Source organism: Acomys russatus, chromosome 5, assembly GCF_903995435.1.
Source record: "Acomys russatus chromosome 5, mAcoRus1.1, whole genome shotgun sequence".
NCBI classification, from domain to species: Eukaryota; Metazoa; Chordata; class Mammalia; order Rodentia; family Muridae; genus Acomys; species Acomys russatus.
In genome coordinates, this window is record NC_067141.1 from 22,847,439 (window position 1) to 22,873,934 (window position 26,496).

General features: G+C 53.4%; 1 long non-coding RNA gene across 1 annotated transcript; it reads right to left on the reverse strand.

The window, feature by feature from the left end:
• Positions 1-16,283: 16,283 nt before the first annotated feature.
• Positions 16,284-18,941, reverse strand: LOC127189115 (uncharacterized). The gene is made up of 5 exons (XR_007830632.1): positions 17,596-18,941; positions 17,381-17,514; positions 17,169-17,298; positions 16,952-17,080; positions 16,284-16,866 (listed from the first exon to the last, which is right to left on the reverse strand). It is a non-coding gene; the product is annotated as an uncharacterized LOC127189115 (long non-coding RNA).
• Positions 18,942-26,496: the final 7,555 nt, after the last annotated feature.

Consider the following 26,496-nt stretch of genomic DNA (forward strand, 5'->3'; position numbering starts at 1 on the left):
TCTACCCTAGATTCTGAACACTGACAGAAATCCCTTCCCCACTCCCATGATAGCTGCTGCTTGATCAAAGAGGAAGCTTCACTCTGAGGCCTGGTCTGAGAGCCAAGCTCATCCTGCCTATGTGGAAACCAAGTTGCTCACTTGTAGATGGAGGTTTGTCCATGGATGCTGGTGAGGTATCTTGGAGGCAGACTCTGAGCCAGAAAACAGATGGGAGAACTAGGATCTTGGGCTCTCTGTTGTGTCACCCCTTTGCTGTCCCCCTTGTACCATCCCAGGCCCATCACTGGTTAGAGCATCCTTCTGCTTGTGGACAGGGGTTCATCGGGGGGAGGGGATCTTTCCTAGGTGGTCCTGTGGGGAAAAATGCTCTAAACCCTTCTTACTTGTCACTAACAGGTGATGATGGAGGCTTTGTTCTTAAACATGCTAGGTCACCTTTGGAAAGGACAGGGGAACCTTAAGTGACAGGGAAGGAACAAAGCCAGACATCTCACCTCAGCTCCAAACTCCTTTTGACTTGCTCAGCCCCTGCCCAGCAAAATGCTTCAGACCATTTCTTTTGGGGCCGAGCACTCCATGGATTTCTTTTCGTGTTCAGTTCTCCATCATGGCGGAAGGCCCCAGTATGTGGGCTGAAGTGTGGGGGTGGGGCAGCCCTCACTCCTCTCTCCCCAAAGTCAGACTGGACCACTTAAGAATAATGAGGTCCAGGTGGCCCCACGTGAGCCACGATCCTTGCTGGCTGCCGGGCCAAGCCTCCACCCCTCCACCTCCCGCCAGGAGCAGTTAATGACAACCAGAGTTGGGAAGGTGTGACTCTTCAGCTGTCAGAGCTGTGCAGGGACCCTGGCCAGCAGGTGGGACCCAGGGCAGGGCTGGGTCAGGTTGCAGGGCCTACTCTGCTGTTCAGTCTCCAGGTCATGGCCCTAGGTTCTGCTGGACCTGGGCCTTTGCCCTGCCTCTCCTGGCCCTCGGTCCATGTAGTGCTCCCTGCCTGAGAAGTGAGATGACGCCCAGTTCCTTCACCACCCAGGACCTCTGCATCCACTCTACCTGAGAGGAGAGTAAGCAAGCTGGGAGGCCTTGGAGCTGTAGCCAGGGAAGGAAGATCAAGCACTTAGACACTGCCTATATGTACTCATGTCTGTTACTGCTAAGCTGTGTACTTGTTGGGCCTAGTCAGACCACAAGAAAGCAAAAGGCCTGCCCACAGCACAATATGAAGGAGTGAGTGCACAGAGGAGAAGAGGCCTGCTTTCTGTCCCTGCATGGAGAGTGGTGTCTCTCTGGTCGTCTCTGGGGAGAATCAGGGCCTTTAGGTATCCCATGATCCCTCACCTCCCTCCAGGAGACATGATCTCTCTCCTCTCACCCTTGGTCCCTCTATGCCCTAGCTTCCAGTTTCCTGGCTAGAGGAAGCTATCTAGCCCGAAATCGGCCATCAGTGGACATCTGGGCAAGATCAAGATATGAAAATGTGTGGTGCTGCATAAAGGCTACCTGCCCCTTGAGCACAAAGGCCCAGTGTCCTCAGTATGTTTGGCCCTGTTAAAGATACTTTCTTGGGGCTGAGCGTGGTGGCGGATGCCTTTAATCCCAGCACTCGGTAGTCAGAGGCAGGCAGATCGATGTGAATTCAAGGCCAGCCTGGTCTACGAGTCCAGGACAGAAGGCAACACAGAGAAACCCTGTCTCTGGGGAAAAATATCCTTTCTTGGGGTGTGTGTGTGCATGAGGGCCAGTTCTTCATGTGGGAAAGCTAGAGCAGGGCAGGGCCAATGCTGAACCTCACTTAGAATTCAGAAGCACAGAGAGCGGGCCTATAGGGAGAGTTCAGTAAGTAATCTGGTGGCCCCATGGTCCCAGCTTAAGAAGGCCTTTGGGCCGCATTGCTTGAGGGTCCCTTTGTGGCATGCAAAGGAACCGGTCATCTGCTTTCTGTCATGAAATAGAGCAGAGAAAGAGGGAAGCAAAGATGGACACCTTTGTCAGGATGTCAGAGCCTCAGGCAGGAAGGATCGGGGTGGGGGGAGGTGGGGGGGTTCGATCTGGCTGCAGCGAGCAGGGGGGTGGGGGTAGGAGGGGGCAAAGGGCAGGCAGCAGGCATGAGGGGCAGCTAGGGATCAAGGCTGGGCCGGTGGTGGGAAGAACAAAGGCTGAGCCCGCTAGAACACTTGCCGATAATGACATGTGGGGCGGGCGCACAGGAGGGAGGGCAGCCCGGCCCCCACAGCCCACCAGGCTGTAAGCATTTCTACATCTAGTGATAAGGCAGTGGTTACACAGTTACAGGCTGGCTGGGAGCGACCCCAGAGACGCCAGCCCGCCCAAGAGAATCCAGGAGAGGTTGGGGTCCAGGGTGTAGCTACGCCTACCACTCCCTCCTCCCGTTATCTTCAGTAAACCTTTCTTGTCTCTCCAGGCGGTCACCGCGTGGCCCCTTGGCCACTTCTCACAGAGCCCAGAATATGTCCTCTCTAAAGTCCTCCTGGACACATGAGCATGGGGGTTGGGAATCATACAACTTCACCACTCCTCATGCCCACGTGGCTAGGGCTGCCCACTAGGCCTCTTTTGTCTCAGGGATATGGCCTGGCAGCCAGCTGGTGCCCAGGCCCAGGAAGGCATTATTCTCGTGCTAAGCCCTTCCTGGAGAACATGCAGGGTACTTGTATGGTGACTAGGCTACCCAGAGACTCCTAGGAGTGGACTGACCCTGTCCTAATGATGTATTGAGCAAAGCCTGGGCTGATGAACTGTTACCTATGCCTAGAGCCAGGTAACTCCAGCACAGGCAGATGGACATATTTGGCAGAACCTGTAGCTAGGAGGACACAAGTGTCCCCAGCTGGGACTCCCATCTGCCTCTCCCTGGGGCACTTGGAGGCCAGAAATCCAGGCAGAGTGGAATGGGGCCTCTGGCAAAAAAAAAAAAAAAAAAAAAAAAAAAAGACTCTGAGTAGCTTTCCTTTACAGCTTTCCCACGACGGCCTGGTAATCGGGGGCTCTTCTCCCTGGCACCCCCACACCTCACAGCTGCCTGGGCACAGCCAGCTGCTGCTCCATCCACCCTGTGTTGCATGAAGCCCCGCCTGGAGATGCTGTCTGTGTTGATGCAGCGCTGTCTCTTTCCCATGGCTGGATTTGGGGTGGCTGGGGCAAGGAGGAATTTGAGGAGGAAATAGCAGCAGCCTGAGAATTTTTAAAATGTGTTCAATTGCCTGGGCTCTTGGGAGGAAGCAGACAGGAGGATTAGGAGTGGGGCACAGCGCTGTCTTGGGTGGGCTTTGGCTGGTGGGGGACAGAGTGTCCAGCAGGAGAAGGGGGCCTCTCCATGAAGGCAAGCAGCTGTCCTCATCCTTCAAACTGTCTCCCCTCAGACCTTCAACTCCCTGCTGAGCCAGATTCCAGCCCCACAATCTGCCACACCTTGCAGGTGACCTGAGACAAGGCTCCTTGCTCGGCTTCTCATCCCAGTTTGCAAAATGGGGCTCAAATGGGAAACCAATAGCCGCCCAGTGATCCCCTTAGTCACCTTTGGTACCAGCTCTATCCTCTGTGTCACCTACTTTTGTGAGACCTGGGTGTCTGAGTTTTACTCGACTCTTGCAAGGGAATGGTTTTGGGGACAGTAGGTGACATTAGGGGTGTCCCTCTGATCCCTGGTGGGTTTGGGATCCTTGGGAATCCTGGATAATGGCTGCTTGTCTTTGCCTCTTGGAGTCAGTTGACAGGTCCACTCTGGCTCCCCTGGACCAGCTAAGCCCTCCACGGTGGATTACAGTGGTTATCAACACCAAGAAGCATGGGCTCCAAGAAGCCTAGCAGCTACTCTAAGGGGCTGAGGGGCCACAGGGACTGGGACAGCTCCCCCATTCCACAAGCTACCCTCCTTCCCACACTGCCTACAGTATACATCTCTGCCCCTTGTGGCTTCCTCTCACACCTCTCAAGGATAAGCCAGGCCCAGGGCTCTGCTGACGTTAGTTGGGTAAATGGAGTCATCTCCTGGCAGCCTGATCACCCTGCTTGGGGATGATGGGATTACGCAGCCCCCTCCCCCACCCATCTTTCCCAGGTCTAGGGCAATTAGCAGCAGTGTGGAGGCAGAAAATCGCAAATCATGCTGCCAGGGCCAGACGGGCTGATCATGCACAGAGGCTCCAAGTGCCCTAGGATGAAGGACTATGCAAATATCCCTGGGGAGAGGGGCCTGTCTCACTTGGGACCAAATGGACAGATGTTGAGCTGGCTTTTGGCCAGGAGGGCAGCAGAGCTTGACAGAACCGGCAGAGGGGACATGACTGGCCCCTGACCCTTGGCCTGGCCTCTGCTCTGTTAAGTTTGCAGAGGGGACATTGTATGTAAAGAGAGAGGCCCAGGTGATAAGGATTCCCGGTCATTGACGTCTGTTCCATGACCCTCACTGGACTCAGGTCTCTGCCCACCCCACAGCCCCCTGCCCCCTCCGACTGTTGTCTCACTCTTCTGGAACATTCTCAGATCTCTGGGAAATGTTTGTTGCCTACCACGTAGGCGTGCTTTGCCCCCTTTTCCCTGAGGCTAGAGGAGAGTCAGGGTTTTTTCCCTTGGTCTTTGGGGTTCCCTAGAACTCTCACACAGCCTCTTCCTCCTGCCACCTCATCCTGAGTTTGGGTCCTGCAGCCCTATGAAACGTCCCCGCTGGTGGGCTCTACAGAGGCTCACAGCTGTCTTCTTTGTGTCTAGGCATATGGTAAGGACCCTCAGATGTAAGCGAAGACCCCAAGAGTCCTATTCTGTCGATGGGTTGTGCTAGGGGCGTCTGAAGAGGGCTTCAGTGTGGGAAGGCTGATACTCAGGCCCCACAGAACTAGACAAGGAAAAAGAGCTGTGTCGGCTCTGCTGCCCAGTATGATTCCTCCAGCTATTACTCATGGGGGCAGAAAGGGGTGTCCTTGTATGCTTCGTTCCCCCACACTTGGCCTTTCTGAATGTCTCCCTCTCACCCCATCACTGTCTCATCCTGCAGCAAGCAGGGGTAATTGTGGGAGGCGCAGGCCACATGCCTTGGACCCATTTACACTTAATTCAGCACAAGGAGCTTCCTGGGCCTTTGATGTCCCAGGGACCTGTGGCCTTTAGTACTTTGTGGGCTGTGAGGCAGGAAGCTGGGGGACTTGGGGGGCAGAGAAGCAGCTTGTCCACTCCTCTGCAGCCCACTCCTATCTAAGTGCTGGCTATGAGAGCTCTAGGACATATCCCCTACTCTTGGAGCAGGGACTGGCCTGTGGCTCCCTGAGCTCTGCTCACAGGAGAGCTAAGAGGGAGACCCCTGAGAGAGGAACAGGCGAGGTTCCTCTGCACCTTACTCATCCTCACAATGAGCACACAAAGGCAGCTTTTAGGAACCCCGGGTACTTTAAGACTAGAGGATGGCAAGGCAGAAGCAGAAAAGATTCAAAACAAAACAAAACAAATGCCCAGCTACTGGGCTTGGGTTCGAGCTCAGTCAGGACAGTTTTGGGGTGCTTTTCTGACTCTCCTACCACCCAGCAGGATCTCCCCCGAGCCCCAGTCAGTGGGAGGGGATCAGGCAGTGGGTCACTGATGGCCAAGCTGTAGAGAATCATCTCAGGATGGGATCATGAAACAACATCTTCACCCCCTAGAGCCTGTGGTCTCTGCCTGGGGGAACTATGGGCCAGGGGATTTGGGACCCTTCTGTGGGCTGAGCCTTGGGTACCCTGTGTGCTTCCCAGAGTAGGGAGCTCAGAGAGAGGACTGGAGCAAGCCTGGGTGGCCAGGAGCCCAGCAGGAACAGCGGCGCTAAGGCAGCCTGTGGTATGGCGCGTGCTTGGAGGCCAATGCTGTGAACTCCACACTAGGGGTGCTGGGCCCTGCTGGTCAAGACAAGCTGTCCCTGCATGCATATGACCCCAGGGCCATGGGGGTGTGGGCGTCCTGCTGGGGACACAGCAAGGCTGGGAATGGAGCCCAGAGCTAGGATCCTGTGCCCTGACCACTGTAGCTGGTGTATTCCCAGGAGGTGTCCCACAGTCCCTGCCCCCAACCAGGGGCTTCATGGGGGCCTGGGAGTCAAGACAGCTGTTTGTCTCCCCACATTCCAGGCATAGGGTCAAGCGTTTGGGGGAGGCCATTTTTCTTAGAAATGTCATTTGAAAATAAACACTTTGCCTGCACTGCTGTGATTTCCTCTGATCCTGTGGAGAGGGGCGGGTGGGGACTGGGCGAACTACAATTGCCCAGGTGGCTGGAGGCTCTTCCGGGCCAGCATGGCCTCTGACCTTCCTGAGCAGGCCACACCACACCCTCTGGGCTAGTGTCTTCCTCAGCCAGATGGCTCTGACAGCTGGGCATCCCCCTCCTGCCCCATTTGTCACCAGAAGAAAGGCCTGGTTTGCCTGGCCAGGGGTTCCAGGAAGAAGACTTTGCTCATAAGTCATTATAGATACAGCTCTAGGTCCAGAGGGCCTTGGTTCCAGAAGAAGGGGTGCGTAGAGTTTCTGGGGGTGATGTAGGAGCCCACACTGCTTCTCTACTCACTCCTGGACACCGCAGTCTCTCCCTGCATATTTGGGGCTCTGGAACCTTCATTCCCCCACCCCCCATTTTCTTTTCTACTCGAGTGTGCAGGGCTTTACAGCCTCCATTTTAACCCTGCAGCCTGGACTCTGAGGCTTTCCAAATATATGGAGACCTTGACTATGGACCCTTCCAGCCCTCTGAGTCCTCTTCAAGGGCACTGTGACTCTGTTTCCTCTCCAGCAGAAGTCAGCCTAGCCTTCCCATTCCATTGTGGGTCTGATCCATGATGGTCACAGCCATCTCACAACACAGCTGGGTTTTTTTTGTTGTTGTTTTTTGTTTTTTTGTTTTTTTTCCTTACCCAGTGTTCAGCACTCAGAATCTGCCAGAGGCATTTGTGAAGGCTTGTGAGCAAGAGATTGGCGTGTAGACTTGGGGAGGGTACCCCTGCAGCCTGAGGGCTAGGAGCTTTCATGGAAGTTGTCAGAAACATCTGGAAGCTGGGATAGTATTGCCCTGCAACACCACTCTGTGTGTCCTTTCTCTTCTCCGGCTTCAGTATCTCTGAGGGAAATGAGTGTCTCCTTGCTGAGCACTTCCTTGACTGGCAATGGGGCACTTCCTTTGCCCGTTCTAGCCCTGGCTTTACCAGGACAGGAATGGAGGGAACTCTCAATTCCGTTGTCCCCTGATTTTCAGAGGGCCCCCAGAAGTAGAAGTGGGACTGTGTTTTCTCAGGCTGACAAGGGACGGGTGTCTGGAATTGGGGCCCTGGAGTTAGAACTTGAGAAGCCAGCTGAAAGAGTGCCTTGAAACCCTGGTACCCCAGAAAGAGTTCATGAGCTAGGGAAAGTGAGGCTCCTCTCCACGGTGAGGGTACCAGGCCTGGAGGGTGCTCACTGCTCTCAGAAGGCCCCCCCTAATCCCCTGTTACTTTTTCTAGAGAGGTTGTGGAGTATGGCAAGGACAGCAATGTAGGGCCACACTCATGACACTGAGAGGCACTCCTGCCCTGCTAAGTTTGCACCATGACCCACTGCCTGTCCAGGGGGGTCGGGCCTTTGTCCTGTTTGAGTTCTGTAGTCAGTGTCCTAGGACTTTGTCCTTTTCAGTCCCTCTTGCACTGCCTAACTAGAGAGGGACTGTGGGCTGGGTATTTGCTGACCCTAGCAGCGGGACCATTCTACCTACTAGAAAGGCCCTCCTCCGTTCTCTATGCTCCATAGCTGGTCCTCAGGAACTGTCCTTTGGCTGCCCCATCAAGCTTCTAGATGGCTTCCTCTTCCGTAGAGGAAAGGGCCAACTCATATGAGGTACACGGCAGAGCTGCTATGCCAGACTTATCATCTACATTCTTTTATCCGAGGCCTATCCAACGGTGTCCCGTATGCCAACTTGCCTTGTCTCTGTGTTCTGGTGGTGGGAATCCAATAGCCAGAGCACCCTCTTCCTGGAACAGAAGGCGGCCACGCCCTAAGTTGTCATCTACAGAGTTTCTGTGGTATCCTTGGCTAGTGCTGTCACCCATGGCACCCCAGGTAACCTTCTGGAAGTCTTTTGTGAGTGAGGATGCCCAGTCTGGAATGGAAGTCAGGCTTGTGCTTTTCCTGCATGGGCTGCCGACATGGACAACAGTCGTTAACTAGGTCATGCTGCACTGTGGGAGCCGCCTGATTGCGCCTGGACACTCAGTTTTAAAATGTAAAAATAGGAGGACCAAGATGTAACTCAGTTGATAGAATGCTTGCCTAGCATGCACCAAGACCTGCATTCAATCCCCATCACCACATAAACCAGATATGGAGGTGCATGCCTGTTACCTCAGCATGTACAAGATGTATCCCTACAGATTTGCAGGTAGAGGCAGGAGGATTAGGAGCTCAAAGTCATCTTCAGCTCCTAGCCTGGGTCCACGAGACTATCTAAAAATATATAAATAAGTAAATAAAAACACACCTGTGCTAGTGGAGTAGGAAGGTGAGGCCCTGAGGAGCTAAAGAAAGATAAAACCAGGAAACATGGCTCATACTCCATGCACTGGTGGCTGTCAGGGTTCATGAACTGGAGGCAAGGGCTGGTGGGAAGCATGTGGTCTTTCTGATACAGTCTTTTCTGGAACTTTCCCAGAGGCACCTTGTCCACCCCTTCCCTATTTTCTGCAAATTTCCTGCATGGACCGGGGACACTGTCCTAAAGAACAGTGACCACTGTCTAATCCCCCTTCCCTGGCTCCAGAGTCCTTCTACCCATCCCCATCTTAATGAACTTAATGAGCCTTGGCTGCACCCACTGAGGGCTATGAGAGTCTGAGCCCCATAGACTCGGCTGCCATTTTGAAAGTGCCACCCTGGTGGAAGAAGGATGAGTGGGGACATCAAGCTGAATCATAAGGAACACCTCTACTTGTTAGCAGCACTAGCCACCAGCATGCTGAATATTCCAGGAGACCCATTTCTGAGATATTCAGTGATATACCCAGATTGGGGTTTGGAAGTGCTCAGAGATCCCATCTGACAGATGTGAGTGAGCATGCACCCTTCTTAAGACCTCAGGGAGGCCCTGGCCATGGAGAGGAGTGCCTCAAATATAGACCCAGCATGTGTTCACGGACTCACGGGCCTCTATGAAGGGGGCACATGGACTCCTAGTTTCACAGGAGTACTCAAAGCCAACTCCCCCGAGGGACAGACCCATTGATCATACTCAGAGATTGGCGGGCAAGGCCCTGCTTGCCAGTCTCTCTCTAGGACCCACCTAGGCTCCCGACAGAAGCCTCACTGAGATGAGCTGGGAGTACTCCCAGCTGGGTAAGAAATCTTGGAGGACTGCTCTCTTGGGGCACTACCCTTCCATGCCTACTGAGGCCAGGTGGATGGAGATGGGGGACTTCTCCCAGGCCCATAGCCTTTTGTTACCCAATGAGGTTATCCTGAGATCTACCCAAGCAGGTGAGGGTAGAAGGTTTGAAGTCCCAGTTTAAACTTTCACCAGTTCCCAAGACACCTCTATGAGCATCTACCCTTGACTTGAGCATAATGTAAAACTGTAATCTTATTATCTTGGCTCTGTCCACATCTGCCAGGTTTTGGCCCATGTATCTCTGATGCCCGTCCCCCCCCCCCCCCCCCGATCCTGTATAGGTTGTTAGTCCCTTGGCCAGGTCTATGCCCACCAAATGACAGGTCACATACAGTCATAGTTAGGTGGTTGGATGATGGAACCTCATACTGGGGCAGGATAATATCTGGGACTCTCAGGCACCCAGGGAAAGTCCAGGGAGCTAGTGGAGCTGACAGCTTCGTGCGGGGACTGTTCTGCAGCTGCACAGCCCCCGCTCAGCAGGTACAAACACATAGGAGGGGGAGCTCAAGGTTGCATAAAGCCCTATAGCCTGGCCTTGACTCCCACGGCCCCCCTCAGCCCCCCTCTGGCTCCATGCCCACTGGGAAAACAGCTTTTTATCTCAGCTGCTTCTCATGAACTGCAAACAGCCACGTGGCCCATGGGGGCCCCTCTTGGCACACATGTACTCTGCCCCACGACCCGAGGGAGAGGGAGGCCATTCACCCTCTAGTAGGGGACAATGCTGCCTCTGGCGAGGGGAGGGGTTTGTGGCAGGGCAGAACCAAGTTACAGTTCTCACGAATAGAGACCACTCCACAGGGCGGGGAGGGGGAGGGATATGAAAGAAGAACAGGAGTTGTACCCAAGACCTGCTTATAGGGAAACCAGCCAATGGGTGTTGGGATTTAGTGACAGTTGGTCGATCTGTTGTTCCCAGAGGGCTCTCCCTCCCAGTTTGTCATGCCAGCTACGTCTCCCTCCATGCCTTTCACCCTCATTGCTCCTCTCCATTTTTGCCTTTCCATTCTGGCCCCCAGTCAAATGTGTTGAGGCGCTTTAAGGGCTCTGGGGTATGGCTTGCTGGACATGGAACCATGGAGGAGGCAGGACAGAGGGAACCCTAATCTTCTCCTTCCCATCTCTCTTGCTCCTGAGCTAGTGGGGCTGCTCTAGGACCTCACTGCTCTTCGGGGCGCCCCAGTGTACCTGTACCTCCCTATGAAAGTGTCCTAGGTAGGCCAGGGCTTCTTGGCCAGGCTGACTCATCCCACCCTGGTCCCAGAAGACTCTTGGGAAAGGTGCAGCAAACCAGAACCCCCAACAGAAAGCTTCCAGGATGGTGGTAGCAGTGGTGGTATAGCTTACAAAGGTGAAGCTAGACTGTTCAGCTGTCCTGGGCTACTAGCTCTGTGTGGGGGACATGCTCCTGGTGTTGGCCACCACTTTTAGGACTGTGGCCTCCACCATTATCCAAATGGACACTGGGAATAAAGAACTTCAACTCCTCCCAGTAGCTGGGGTTGGGTAGGGCTCTTAGTCTCTAGGATGGATAAGCAGGGTTCTGGTCACCCGAAAGGTCCTTCTAACTGCCCAGGAAGTACATCCTGCTCTAAGCAGAATGACAAGGCCAGGTGGGCAGGGGTCATCATCACAGTGGTTTTTCTGGTTATTCTCTGACCAGTGGCTACCCTGCAAGAACATAGAGTCAGAGAAGGGAGGTCTGCAAGGCTGGCACCGTATGAGAGAGACCCTGGAGTCCCTTTAAGGTTTTCTCCCAACCCAACATCTGCTCAGTGCTGTACTTTTGACTCCATAACCATAGGCACAGATTGCAGGCCTCTATGGCCCCAGGACCTCAAGCTCCTTTCCTGAGGGAGTGGGAGGGAGAGGCTGCACACCCTCTGGCCACGGATGCCTGGAGGGGAAGAACTGTCCTAAGACCTCAGAGGTGGGTGAAAGAGCAGGAGGCACCAGGATGCTATGGTGCAGTCTCCACCCCCAAGACCCTAAACAGTGGGCCAGTGTGTGGGCTGAGTGAGATGGGGGCCCAGGCGGGGCCGCGTCCCGCTCCATAAACCCTGGCCAGCCGGGAGGCTGCAGACATGGTGGTGTTGACACAGGAGTGAAGTCACCAGCAGCCAATGGTGAGCCTGTTGAGGGCTCTGTGTACACCTCCCTTGGTCCCATGGGCTCCTCCACACATGCGCACAACCCGAATGCCACCTGAATAAACCAGTCTTTCCCAGCCTTTCATGGGGCCCCACTGCTCCCCTAGGCCCCATCCCTCACAGCACTACCCCAAGCCCTCCCAGACTCAGGTCCCAAGCCTATTTTTCCTCACATGCCTGGACCCCAGAGCCTAACAGTGGGCACCACAACCCTACTGGTCACTCTCTTGTTCTCTGTGGCCCCTACCTAGTCAGGACTGCACCCCATGGTCACTCCCGGGAGTCTGCTTCTTCCATCTCTCACCAGGCCCTGGCATATAGCCTGGAGACCTGATGTGTGCTCTCCCTCAGTCCAGGCTGTACACCCTGTCAAGTGCTCTTAACATGCTTGGGGAGGTTGTCCTATTCTTGGGCCTCTCACTATCCTTCCTTTCATCCCCCCAGAAGGATTAGAGTCCAGGCTTTATCATCTAACCCCTTCTCCCAGATGGGGTGTCCACAAAGCCCTGACTCTGGCTCTCTAACTCTACACGGCCTCTTTCCCTCGCTCAAGGTAAATGCACCAAGCCCCCTCTCTCCCTTACTGTCATGCCTCTCTCATGTAACCCCAGGTCCCCGAGACCTCCCATTCAGGTAAAAGACATCTGCAAAGCCTTGAGGCCCAGGGCTGACCTCTCCATGGACCTGCTGCCAGCCTCTCCCTGGGGTCTGCATGGTCTCCCTTCCTTGGGGACCTCCTTCTTGCACCTATTTGGAGGCTTGGCATGTGGCTCATCGCAGAGGTGTCACACAGAGGGTTGGGGTAGGAGCCTCCCGTACTTGGCGCCTGTGCTTGTTTATGGGTCCAGCCCCCGCCTCACACTGCTCCCCACGGCCCGGGCTGCCCGCCCCGCTGTCTTGCCAGGTGTGGGGTGATGGAGCTGGGCTCCCTACGGACAAGGAGCACAGTGTCTGCTTTATTTGCAGGCTCACGCTGACAAGGAACAGAATACCCACAGTGACTGCTTCCAGGAAACGGCTGCGGGCGGGTGGGAGCCTGAGGGAGAGCAGGCCCCTTCCCAGCAAGCCTTTGCAGGTGGGCTTCCAGGAAGGGCCCCCGCCGGCTCCCCTCAGCCCTGGAAAGGGGCCAACAATGTCACCAGGAGAGGGGGAGGAGGGGAGAGGAGAGGAGAGGAGAGAGGAGAAAGGAGAGAAGAGAAAGGAGAGAGGAGGCCAGAGCTGACAACGGCTCCTTCCAGAACTTTCTGTTCCTTTTCTGGAGATCCACACAATCTTAGAGAAGGCCCTAGTCCTCATGGGGCACATATGTGCACGTGAGCACACACACGCGTACACACGCACATGCACACATGCACGCACACATGTACTCACGTACACATACAATACACAGGCACACAAGCACACAGGCAGGCAGACACACACATACACACATACACACACACACACACACACACATGCATAGCCACACACAAAAGACAAGTCTAATGTGGAGAGGCTGGGATCATCCCAGACGGCGAAAGACCATCTTTGAGCCCAGCCTCTGGTTCTGGTCTGGTGCTGGTCTGCATGGCTGAAGAGGACAACATAAATCTTTATACTGGACTCCCAGCCTTGGAGCTTTTCTGGAAAGGAGAGCCTCCTCTTGCAGTTTAGGTAGTAGAGACCAACCTCTGCAGTCCCATATACCATGTTTGAGATTCTGCAGGGTGCGCTGAAGTGAGACCCGCAGCCCCCAGGGCCTAAAAGGCCTCCTTCCCTGCACAGTATTGGAATGTTTTCTACTCAGTGGGATAGCAAATATCCTGACTGCTGTCCCTCCCCCATGTCCGTGATTCCTGGCTGAAACATGTTCTTGGGTTACTCAGTTCAACCTGAGACGTGAAACCACAGACGCCCAACACAGCCAGACTCAAAGCTGCACTTTCCTGGAGACCTTGATCACATACATTCCCACAGAAATCCCCCCAAAAGGGCAAGACCTTAGCCTCAGCCTTAGCAATAGCCGCCGGCTGAGTGGTCTGCACACAGGTCCTACCACGTAGACCGGGGATAGGTGAGGCCATGTGACCCTTAGACACACAGACATACTAACGCACAGCACATGGGTCTCCAAGGACAAACCTTGAGCTATTACTGTGGCCACAACGCCACATGTAATAAGGTCTCTTACTAATGGGTTACTTCAGTCTTTGTCCAACCTAAACTTGTCACTGAAACATAGCCGGGGAGGGGGGTTGGGTGTGTGAGGACCCTGTAGCTCTGTGCCTGCAGGGTGGGGGTTGTGCTGGGGGCCCTGGGCCCCATGAAGATTTGAAACATCTCCTCCCAGACTGTGCAGCAAGGAGCAGCCAGCCCCTCCCCGCCCTCCCCACTACCCACCCTGGCTGGGGTTTGGGGATGAAATTCAAGCCCCTGTTAGCTTCTCAGCACGGGGAGGGGGGTGGTTGAAAGTGCCTTTGGGTGGCAGGCTTGGAGCCTGTCTAGCAACCCTCTCTAAGCCCCTTTTCTAAAAAGCAGGAAATCGGGTTGGGCTAAAGGTAAACACATTCCAAACGTGGGCTGATGGAAGGGCTGTGCTGGCTGGGGGTTGGGGGAGCTGGGGGGCTGGGCCACCTCTGTTTTCCCAGCCCCCACCCCTGGGCGAGGCTCTTGAGGCCCAAGCCCCATAGGCACACCTGTTTGCAGAGCTCTGGTGACTTGGGGGCATCTAGCCCCCACCAGTCTGCAACTTGCGGTCCTGTCCCCCCCCCACATCCACCCAGTTTTCTGCGGGAAGCTCTTGGGTACTGATTCCAGGCACCAGCTTCAGAACCCTCTGCATCAAATTAAGGAGGTGTAGATAAACCCAGGCTAGGCCCTGCCCTGTGGCACCCTCACCATCTGTGACATTTACAGGAGTGGTGCGTCGAGGCATCCACTGTGAACCAGTGAAAGAAGACAGAAAAAAAAACAGTTCCTCCCTTGCCACGCTGGCACCCTCATCTCCCCAAATCTGTCTTAGCGTCTTCTGCGTAGAACCCCAACATGGGGGATGTGTGATTCCAGCACCCTGCATGCACCTGAAAGCCTAGGTGAAACTCAACTTATAGCATGCCAGCCTCTCTAAGTGATCAAGAAAGCGGGGCCCAGAGGAAGTAGCTCGTGTTATTCCTGAACCCCCTTTTTCATTCTGTGATTCTATTTCTGTGTCTCTAGACAGACTCTAGACCTTCTTGGGTGCCCCTACCCCAGTATTCAATATCCATCCCCTGGGCTACCAGTAGTGCCTATCAGCTAGTCTAGGCAACATCTCTTATAAGGCAGCTTTCATCTTCTGAGCCTGGCTTTTGCAGAGTTAGATGGTCAGATGTTTGTCATAAAGGCTGCAGATACACCCAATCCATGACAAGTAATAGACAGCTACTTTGCCACTTTGGAAAGTAACTTCTAATGGTGTCAGGAAGATGGGCATGATCTGACTAGCAGTTTTTGAAATCCTGTATGGAATGGGGCGATCAGAATGACGCTCTCATGTAGTTACGCTCAGTGGGTGCCTAACCATTGTGTTCCTGCACAGGAAGACCACGAAGGTCCCCTTTCCAGAAAATTTGAGGGCAAAAAGATGATGAGGAAAAGGGTTGTGGAGGGTCCAGAAGAGAGACCAGGCATGTGGTCGGGGTGGGGAGGAGCTGGCCCACTGCCCAGGGAGGGTATGGGGCGGAATGGGTGGGTGTTCCTGACAGTCAGTCCTGTCTGGTCTTTGTCAGCTGGAGGAGATTTTCTTGAGTGTTGTAAGCACTGGGGCTGGGGGAGGGGGAGGCCTGAAGACAGAGAGGTCAGTTGCCTTCTCTGTGAGGACACTAAAGCACAAACCCACGGGTGTCAGGCTTGCACCCTAGGAAACAAGACCCCAGTGACAGCCCTCTATCTCCCTGCCTTTCCCTCAGACCTCCCTAACCTCCTTGGGTAACCACCATATCCTGTACTCTATGCTATAGCCGCACTGAGACCTGCGTATGCCCCTGTCTTTCTACTATGGCCGTGGCAGATAGCAAAGGGATGGTACCACTGCATGCATCTACCTGGGCACCATCCCAGAGATCAGCATGCTCCAAGCAGGAAAGAGAGAGGTCCAGCATTGCCTCTGGGCCTCTTCACGTGGCTGTAGCCTACCCAGCCTCAAATATGGCTGCCTAGCCTTTATGAGCTCCCCTCCATGTCAGATTCACTTTACAAGCTATGTTATGCCTCAGAGCTTGTGACTAGTGGGAGGACCCACGGAGTCATCCAGGCGGGACTGGACAGTAGTGTAGAATCCAGAGGTTTCTGGTTAGGCCCACCATCTCTCTCATTGCTAAGGGTGCCCCCTCCCCTTCCCCCATCTTTAGGGATCCATTCCATAGTGCCGCCTCTGTCTCTGCATGGCATTCTGCCATTCTCCACTTGTAGCATCTACCTCTCTGCCCATTCCTCAGGGACCATCTCATATTCATAGTCCTCTTCCGTATCGTAACTTCTTGGCATCTCATGAGCCTCCTCCCAGTGTGCCATCTCATCCCAATGCCCCAATCCAATTTATTCATAAGCCCCTTCTATTATTCCTCATTCCGTCCTAGAGGATCTCTCATTCCACAATCACCCTCATTCTGGGTGCTGTATCCTTCATCCTGTTTATCACCCCCTTCCCTCATTTCTTCCCCCCTCCCCTCAACTCCCCCCAAGTGAGTCGCATCATGATTCAATTCAAGTCCCTGAGACCAATGACTGTAACTGTATTTATTGATGGAGCCAGGACCTCTGGTGAGGCCCTGGTGGGGAGGGGCAAAGGATGAAGTAGGGCATGTTGAACACTTTATGATGGGACTGCTTCCAGACTAGGCGAGGGGGAGGCGAGGCCTCAAGCACGCGGCCACACCCAGTTGCCCAGACAGAAGTGGATGATAGGTAGGCACTGGGGCAGCGTAGCCAAAGGGGCCTGCACACCCGCTGTATACATTCACACGGAGAGACACAAGGCTATGTCCGGGACTCCAAACCAGTGCAATCGACTTAGTGCAAATTCAAAAGGGGTAAATAGGGGAAACAGAGTCACGGATGCTTTGAGTCTCTCAAGCAAAGAAAAAACAAAAGGAAAGAAATATAGCTTATAGGAAAGGATGAAGAAGAAAAAGGCAGGAGGGAGATGATGGTGCATCCCGGGCTAGAGGCTTGACTCCGGGATGAAGTGGGGCGGTGGTCTCCCAGGTGAGGCAGAGTTGGCCATGAAGATGGATTCTCAGGGGTGGGTGGGTGCTGTGGGTCTGCTTTTTCAAGGTGTTGACACCGTCTGTTCCTTCAGCTTCACCTGCAAAGAGAAAAAAGACAAATGGGTAGGGGCCAAGAGGGGGGAGGTGGGCTTGGCAAGCTTCCAGAAGGGTGCTCTGGCTCACCTTTCGAGCCGATTCCTGAGGAAAGTAGTGTAGTGGTTCTGAGCGCAGTGTATTCTTGATTCAGAACTAGACGGACTTAAAGAAGTCCCCGGATTCAAAGGCCCAGACATGAGCTGGGTAGCACCATTTCTGTGGTTGGGGTTGGGGGAGAGAAAATGAGGCCTCTGGGCTTGGCAGCCTGCCATGCCCCACCTGAATGGGACAGAAGAGTCCTCACCTTTCATCTTGAGGGTTCAAGGTAGGGGGAGGAGGATCCAGAGAGCAGCAGAGATGTGTTAGCTCTTTGGGAAAAGTAAAAGAACAGACGGCTTCTGTGGCAGTGTCCCACGGTGCCAGCCTATGGTGTTCTGCAAAGGACAGAATCTGGGATGAGTGAGTGGGCATCTAGATGGTTGGGTGGGCTGTCCCTGTGACAGGGAGTATGATTACCAGGAAGGCTGGATGACTGTCCTTCTGTCCTCTCCATCACACCGGACCATGTCATGTCTTTCTATCATGTTGACCACACCTGCCATCCTGGCCTTCAGTGGCTGGTGGGCACGTCCACCTTTGTTAGAGACGGGCTGTGGGGAGAAAAGAAGACATGAGTTAAGTGGACTTGGGTGGGAGAAGACTGGGTAACCACAGGCGGGATGATCACTTACCCAAGTCTCCAATCCAAGCTCTCAGAGGCACCGATCACTGCTCCGTCGCCGCCCGCAAAGCCCTCCTTGGCCACGGACTCTGGAGGCCAGTGCCTCGCTAGCTCAACACCCCAGATGTTTTGCCTCGCTCTACCTGCACCCCAACCTCCCTCCTTAGAAAGCTCACCCATTCTGCCTCGCCTGCCTCGCCTTGTCTGGCTTCATCCTGTGCCCTTGACTCCCCTGGAAATGTTCTGTCTGTCATGCCAGACCCAGGGGCTGAGCGGTTAGGGCATACAGTGCACCAAGTCCACTGTGGGCCCTTTCCGCGCCAGTCCCTGGGCCGCAGTGCCACGTGGGAATAGTGTGTCTGCAGGCTGGACCCACTGCAGCCTCCTTGCTGTGAAATCCCCCTGGAGTCCAACACCTGCAGCCCCCATTCCCTTCCTGGTGACGCCCTACTATGTTGCCCGCGCACTGCCTTTCTTTCCCGCTCTCCGGCCTTCAAAGCTCTGGCAAAGGTCTCAGAAGGTCCCGCCAGAGCCACTCTTGAACCTGCTTCTAAATGAATTACGGTGGGTGGGATGTGGTGGCGGCTGGGGACCCTTCTCTGTCTTCAGACCCCACCCTGCCCTGTTTGACCCTAGCCTGGAATTCTTCCAATCTTGTTGGATCCCATGGTCTCTGCCACTGTCTCCAAGGACCCCTATCACCTCCCTGGAGTCAGCAGCCTCAATCTTTACTAGCAGCCCTGCACCCTCTTCTAACTTCCCTCTAAATGCTCTTTCCACCCTGGGGTGGCCAATGGCCCCCCCCAGCCTTCTTCTGTCTCGGCTCCCCCCAAGACGATGTCTCCTTTGCTAACTGTCCTACCTCTCCTGTGCCACTCTGCTGGGAGGCCAGCCGCTTCTTCTCACGGGCCTCGCTCTCTAAACCTTCTTTTAGAAGGTCAGTTCAGCGAAGCCCAGAGAGAAGAAGGAGACTCACCTGCCCCGCAGAAGGCGGTCCTCACCTGCCCACCGCTGCCAGCTACACCTCCACTGCCCAGGTCTGGGGTCGAACCCTTCCCAGCAGCTCCCCTTTATCCGACCAGCCGCCACGTCCTGTAACCAAAAGTGACCGGGATGAATGCCTGGCTCCCCATTCCTCTCCAACCCTAGCTCAGGCCCCTCAGCTCTACACCGATGTCTTCCAGCCTCTGCGATGCCTGGGAGCCACACCATGCTCCTCCCAGGCTCCCAGGTCCTATTGCCTCTGCTCTGCCTGAGCTAGCCCCTCTGTCCTTCACCACTCCTGCCAGACTCCAGATGCCGAGGTGCTCCTCGGCCCCACACCACTCTCCTCCTGCACCCCCATCTTCCCCAGTTTCCCCGCTAACCCCCCCCCCCCCCCCCCCTCCCGCACCCGGTACTTCGGGCCCCGAAGCCCGGGCTTTTTCTAACTGGGGTGGCTCCGCCCAGAATTCCCGCCCCTCCTCTGTCAGCCAATCAGTGCAAAGGCCCCGCTGGGGGCCCTGGAGGGCCCACCTCCACCCTGGATCGTTCCAGCGCACGTTTGCCTCACCCCGCACCCGCACCAGTCCTGAAATTCTCCAAAGACAACCTCACCACAACTCCCACTTTGGAATCTCTCACACAGGGCCTGGCATTGTCCCCAAATAGCTTCCTTGGAGTTGAGAACTTATAGTCGCCTAGCCTACTGGAGCCCTTCATGAAACGGTGGTGCCTTCGGCACCCTGCCACGTTGGAGCCGCCTCACCACTCAGCCTGTATAGTGAACTTGACAGGAATATGGGGGCAGGGGTCTCATCCTGCCGCAGAGCGTCAACAGCCTATTGGTGGCCAACTCTCAGTTTTTTGTCTGTCCGCTTGACTGACCTTGTCTGGCTACAGTGGCTTCAGCAAGGTCGCTAATTTGGATTCTCCTCACCAACTCTTCCCTGGTCACCAGGTTTGCCAGTACTCTCTGGTGATGATCTTTATTAAGTAACCTCATGGTCTAGCCTTGGTCTCCCCAGCCAACCAGGGACTCAATGTGGTCTCCCTATCCTACAGAGTACCACTATCCGTGATAGAATGAGGACAGCAAAGAAGGTTCTTCGATTCTGTTGAGAGTTTGGGGGCTCTAACCCACAAGGTCAGCACCCATAAATCAAGGATATTGGAGGCAACAGAGAATAAGGAAGCCCTAGGTGGAAGTGACTGGAACTTCAGTTGTGAGGGGGACCCCACTAGTCATGGCCACTTGGCTGATCCTCATGTATATGGGATACCAGAGCACCTTGACAGATCCTCCACCCAGTTGCTGCATGTCGGCTGAGTATTCATTTCTGACTCTTGTTGTGGGTGACTCCCCATTTTTACTCTGTGAAAAGCCCTGGCCATCGCCATGGATGGACACCAAGGTCTGATACTGACAGACACCCCCTCTCAAATTTGGCCATAAGTAGACCCCAGCCTCTGTTATATTGGCATTGCAATGTGTGAGTCTGTGCTGTCGCCTCGTGGTTGTGGCTATCTCCACACCCTTACACAGGATACACCAGTCCTGTTCAGAGACTGGTAATGTAAGATGCGAAACAATGACCACAGAAGCCCCTCTATGCTAGGCACAAAAGCCCGAGCAACTCCCATAAGTATCCCGTCCTCTAGGGAACCTCAAGAACCCAGGCAGCACCCGCAGAGCAAAGAGTGAGTGAGGGTTGGCCACCGAATGCGGGATGTTACGCCGGCCAGGCATGTTACACCGGCCAGGCAGTAGATCGCCGCCGCCGCCGCCGCCAGCGCCCTCTATCCCGATAGCTTCATACCAAGCTGAGCCCTGACTTCTCCTAGCCTCCATATACAGCTCTGCCACTTCTTACTGTGGTTCCCAAGCGACCTGGGACATTATCATGGCTGAACCCCGGCCTCTGCTTTCACCGCTAAAGGGGTTTCCGCGTGTGAGACTCGCGGCAACTTCTGTGTCTCCCACCCATAACCGATTCTGTGCCATGCAGGGATTGAGCAGATCTGGCTAGTTTGAGGGGGTCCCAAGACATACGGGGACTCTCCATAAGCGCACAGATGTCTGACCCCTATGTTGAACTTGGGTGACTTGAGATTTTGTCACAGGCGAACCCCAACCTTTGCCGTCTCTGCCCAGCAATGTGTAGAGTTGTACTGCCACCACGCGGCAAGGTTCGTCTCTTTAGCCAGTTCCGTGCTGTGTGGGGAGTGAGCCGATCTCAAAAGGGTGCAAGACCGAAGGGAACTACCCAAGAGATGTGTGTGTCTTATTACCCCATGAATCATTGGATGCTAGTCCTGAGTGCCCTATGACATTGGCACAGTTGAACCCCAACTTTGGTCGCTTCTGTGATGCCGTGTGTGGAACTGCACTGTTATCGAAAGGCAACTTCGGTCGGATCAACCACCGCCGATCGATCCTATGCTGCGTACGGAATGAGCCAAGCTCTCCGATTTCAAAGGGCAAGGGAATCACTCCAGAGGTGCACACATCTTACCAACCCCCAGGAACCACATCAGGTTTGGGTGATAGCTGGGACATTGCTGGGAGTGAATTCTCCCGCCCCCCAAGTTGGCTGCATTTGGACTACAATATATAGGAGTATGCTGCCACCGCGCGGCAACGTTCACTTCCTTGTGCACACAACGGCTTCTTTGCCTTCCGATAGTGAGCCACACTGGTTAGTTTTGGGGTCCAGAGACTAAAGGGACCCCTCCAAAGCCACAAGTGTTCCACCCTATCATGACCCTTGTCAAATACTGAGGCGTTGGGCCCTCGGACATTGCTGCAAGTGAACCCCAATTTTGGCTCTCGGCACATTGCCGCGTGCAAACTCCAACTTTGGTCGCCTCTGGGCTGCAATATTTTAAACAATACAGTCACCAATGTGGCAGTATCAGTCTTTCCACTCACAGTGGCTTCCGTGCCATCCGGTATTGAACCACATGCATTGGTTTACGGGATCTGAGAGCAAAAGAGACCCCTTTTGGAAATACACAAGTGTCCTGCCTTCTGTTTATATGGAGGCTCTCAGGGACAGTACAACAGGTGAACCCCAAATTCTGCTGCCTATAGACTGCATGATGAGTAAGATCATGCCGTCACAAAACGGCAACTTTGGGACCCTGGCACCCCTATGGCTGATTTTGGACTCAGCTAGCACCCAAGGCTTGAGTCAGGGTTCCGCTGCTCTCAAGCTGGTGGTTGAGCTCTGGTGATCGGCACTGTTTCACAGAACTGTTTGTAGCTGTGCTGCGGGCTCATTAGCACCTGAACATCCCAATTAGCATCTTAAGGGATTTCCTGCTGAGAGAGTTTAAGGTGGTGGAGGTTGGAGTGAAGTGCTCTGATTTAGCGGTTCCTTGGGCAGAGACATTAGCTGTCAGTGAATAGGTTTAGAATTTTGGGAACTATGCTTATGGGGTCGACGTTATGATATGTGCAGTACATTCATTCTGCGATTACCACACGTGGTAGATTACCTTGATTTCCCCACCATAGCACTGTTGGCTTCGCGAGCCCTATAAGTCAGGTGCCTGGAATACCTCACAAGAAAGTTCTATTAAAGACTATTATGAACCCCTGGCCTCATGAAGCCCAGGCCTGTGGGATCATAGATGTTGCTATGGGTGAACCCCAATCTCAGTCGCAATTGCTTCAGGACTGCGATGTATGAAACTTGACTGCCACCGCGCGGCAACTCCGGTCTTTACGCACAACCGATGGCTTCGCCGATAGTGAGCTGAGCTTGTTGGTTCGGGAGGGGACTAAGACCACAGGGACCAGCTAGAAATGTCCGTGTCCTGCCCTCCTGATGACTTTTGTGACCCACTGAGGCACTGGACCTGAGTGACCCATGTGGATCCTACTACGGGGGTCTTTACGTTCGGTGCGAGAGACCGTGCTGCCACCACGCGGCAACTTCCGTGTATAAAACTTTCAACCGATTCAGCGAACACCCAAGAATAGGGCATGGTCTCCTTACAGAATTCCCATGCTTACTGGAAGCCTGTACGTGTGTGGGGTGCCCCTTTGGATCCTGAGTTTAAGTGCTCTGCACACTCATCCCCAGGACACAAAAATTGAGTATTTTCTTTCTCGTCAACCTTTTCCTTTTTTTTTTTTTTTTGCGCGGATTCGGGAACTGTAGGCAACGGTCTCAGCATTACTTGGGCTCTGGGAAGACCCAGTGCCCTCTGATCATCAGTTGCTGCACAGAGCATATATTCATCATTGCACTATGGCCCTTTATCCTCTGCCATGCTCCTCCTGGTATATAGTCAAAATTCTTTGGGGGGCGATGATGGAGGTTTTAACCCAGAGAACAGGAGAGACTCCCTTAGGCTGGCTAAGCAGCTAAACTCCTAATGATGCATTTGAATCTCTATGAGACAGAACTAGAGCTGGAACTAGAGCCAGTTATGAGCTAGACTGGTCTTTTGTCAATTCGGGGACTGTTGGGGCTTACACAATGAGCGCAATGCACTTTGGGGGGCTCTTGGAGTCAAGTCTGTTCTGTTCTGATCATAGTAATAATGTGTGAGGTTAGAAGCTAATGGGGACAGTACCCCTTGGGAGCCTAGTCTGAACCCTGTTGTTGGTTATAAAACTTGGTCAAGTGGTGGAGAGAGAGCCCAGCTTCCCCAAGGAAGGAGTCAGATTCCTCCTTACTAACTCGCCTAGAGGATAAGGACACAGATACTGGAAGTAAGCGATCCTGGGGGGCTTAGTCTCTTCCAGTTCACGGCCATCACTTAGGTCCTAACCTCACACTATGAGCCCTCTCAGTAGGGAACCAGCTCCTATTGTCCCATTTTGGGCACTATCCCCATACATAACTAACCTCTTCAATGTGTCTCTCAGATCACTGTGAGCATGGTGGTGCCAGGTAGTGTCTGGGCAGAGTGTTGTCACTTTGTATATGGTGCTGGCATTTGGACAGGTACATGAGCTTATCACTAGTGACCTAGATGAGAAAATGGTAGAGAGGAGTCACATAGATGGGATATAGACACAGACGTGTCATCTGTATGGGATATGGGCACAGAAGTGCCATCTGTATGGCACATGGGCACAGAAGCATCATCTGTAAAGCACATGGGCACAGAAGTGCCATCTGTATGGGACATGAGCACAGAAGTGTCATCTGTATGGCACATGGGCACAGAAATGTCATCTGTATGGCACATGGGCACAGAAGTGTTATCTGTATAGCACATGGGCACAGAAGTGCCATCTGTATGGGACACAGGCACAGAAGTGACATCTGTATGGGACATAGACACAGAAGTGTCATCTGTATGGGACATGGGCACAGAAATGTCATCTGTATGGGACATGGACACAGAGCTGTCATCTGTATAGCACATGGGCACAGAGGTGTCATCTGTATGGGACACGGGCACAGAAATCTCATCTGTATGGGACACGGGCACAGAAGTGTCATCGGTATGGCACATGGGCACAGAAGTGTCATCTGTATGGGACACGGGCACAGAAATGTCATCTGTATGGGACACAGGCACAGAGGTGTCATCTGTATGGGACACGGGCACAGAAATGTCATCTGTATGGGACACGGGCACAGAGGTGTCATCTGTAAGGGACATGGGCACAGAGGGGTCACCTGCATGTGACATGGACTCAGATGTGTCACCTGTATCACTTGGACAGGAGAAAAGCACAGAGGTGTCTTCTAGATAAGACATAGGCATAGGGGTTTCATAGGACATGGACACAGGTGTGTTTCCTGAATGGAACATGGGTACATGGATTCCATAGGACACCAACACAGTTGTCACCTTGATTAGATAAGGGCACAGAATTGTCATCTGTATGGGACACAAACACAGAAGTGTCACTAGGATAGAACATGAGCACAGAGTTATCACCAGGATAGAACACAGTCAAAGCTGTCTCCTAGATGGGACATGAGGTGCCCTGTATATGGGACATGAGTGTAGGTATCACATCGGCGGGGGGGGGGGGGGAGCAGCAAACAATGGTACAAAGATGTTGCCTGGATAGGACATGGTATAACAGTGCCACCTTGATGGGACAAGGGCACAGAGGTGCATACAAAAGTATCACCTGAATAGACATGGCACAGAGGTGTCATGTGTGTGGGACATGGGCACACTTGGATGGGGCAAGAGCACAGCAAATATCTTCTGGGTGTGACACAGACACAGAGACGTTTCCTGGATGAGATATGGGCTCTGAGGCACAGAAGTATCTTCTGGATGGGACATGGGCACAGAGGGTCACAGATATGGAACATGGGCCCAGTGATGTTGTCGGCATGAAGACATAGGCACACTCCTGTCTAGGGATGGTATAACTTGGACAGGGACAGGACATAGTGTGTCACCCAAAGCAGACTGAAGATGCCACCTATAAGCCAAGGAGATCCAAGGAGAAATCAGCCCTATAGACTTGGGCCTTGAAATCTTAGGGTACAAGAGATCTGATTTTGTGTGTGTGTATGGAAAGACGGCCTTTTATAGCCCATGCTGACCTCGAACTAGCTATGTAATAAAGATGACCTTTAATTTCTGATCTTCTTACCTTCACCTCCTGAGTGTTGAGACTACAGGTGTGCACACCATGTCTGGTCTATAATTCTGCTTTTCAGAAGACTCACTTTTTAATGTTTATTACAGCTCTTGGTCAACTAGCCTGGTTTAAGATTAACCCAAAGGGTGGGAGGGTGTGAAGGGTTGAATAAGAATGGCCCCCATAGATTCCTAGATTTGGTTGCTTGGTTACCAGGAGTGGCACTATTTGAAACAACCAGGAGGTATGGCCTTGTTGGGGGAAGTGTGTCATTGGGCTTTGACGTTTCAAGGGTCCAAGCCAGGCCCAGAGGCTCTCTCTTCCTCCTGCCTATGGTTTTGGATGTAGTAGACTAAACCTCTGAAACTGTAAGCAAGGCCCAAATAAATGCTTTCTTTTCTAAGAGTTGCCACAGTCATAGTGTCTCTTCATGGCAGTAGAACACTGACTAAAACAGAGAGTAACAGCTAACTGTGCATCAGAAGGTGGGTTCCGGATGCTTGCTACTATAGTCCATGTGTATGTCAGTGCTTGCTGCTCTAGCTAGCCCCTTATCTCAAGTCCGCCCTGCAGCTGGTGTGAGTACTAAGCTGATTGTGTTGCAGCTTCCTCATGAAAGGAGCCAGCCTGCCTTGGGAACCCCTCACCCCTGTTTTGGTGTATGTGTGGATATCTCAAGTTTGCCCAGGTTATCACAAACTGGGACTTAAAAAGCAGGGATTTATTCTAGCACAGTTCTGGAGACCACAAATCGAAGATCAAGGTGTCTCTCAGAAGGCTTCAGGGGAGGATCCTTGCTGTTCCTTCCAAGCTCTGGAGACCCTAGGGGTCCTTAACTTATGACCGCATTCCCCAGATCTCTGCTTCTTTTCTATGGAAGCTTCCTCTGTGTGTCTATGTCTGTGTCCAAACTTTCTCTTCTGATGGATATAGACACCACCACCAGATCTAGAACACTCTTATCCAGGTAGATCAGGAAACATCACTGAGTTTTATACCTGCATAGACAGTGAAGACAGACCTGGGTTTGGGGGGCATTTTAATGTACTCCAAAATGGCAAGGGACAGACATAAGATGGACTATCCACTTGGATTCCCACATGTCCTTGTAATGTCCACATGGCCTGTGCTCTCTCTTGCATCTTACCCATCCCCTTTCTGACTTGTTCTCAGAACCTGAGCGGCAGTCTCCCATAGACAGCTAAGCACCACAGCTCCTTCATTTATGGTTTGAGCCATGAACACCGTGCCCTGTTCTATAGCCATCATGAGCATCTCTAGACAAATCCTGGCAGGTGTACTGGGTCTCCTGCAACATAGTGGGTAGACACAAGGCATGATAGCTAGCCCCAAAAGAGG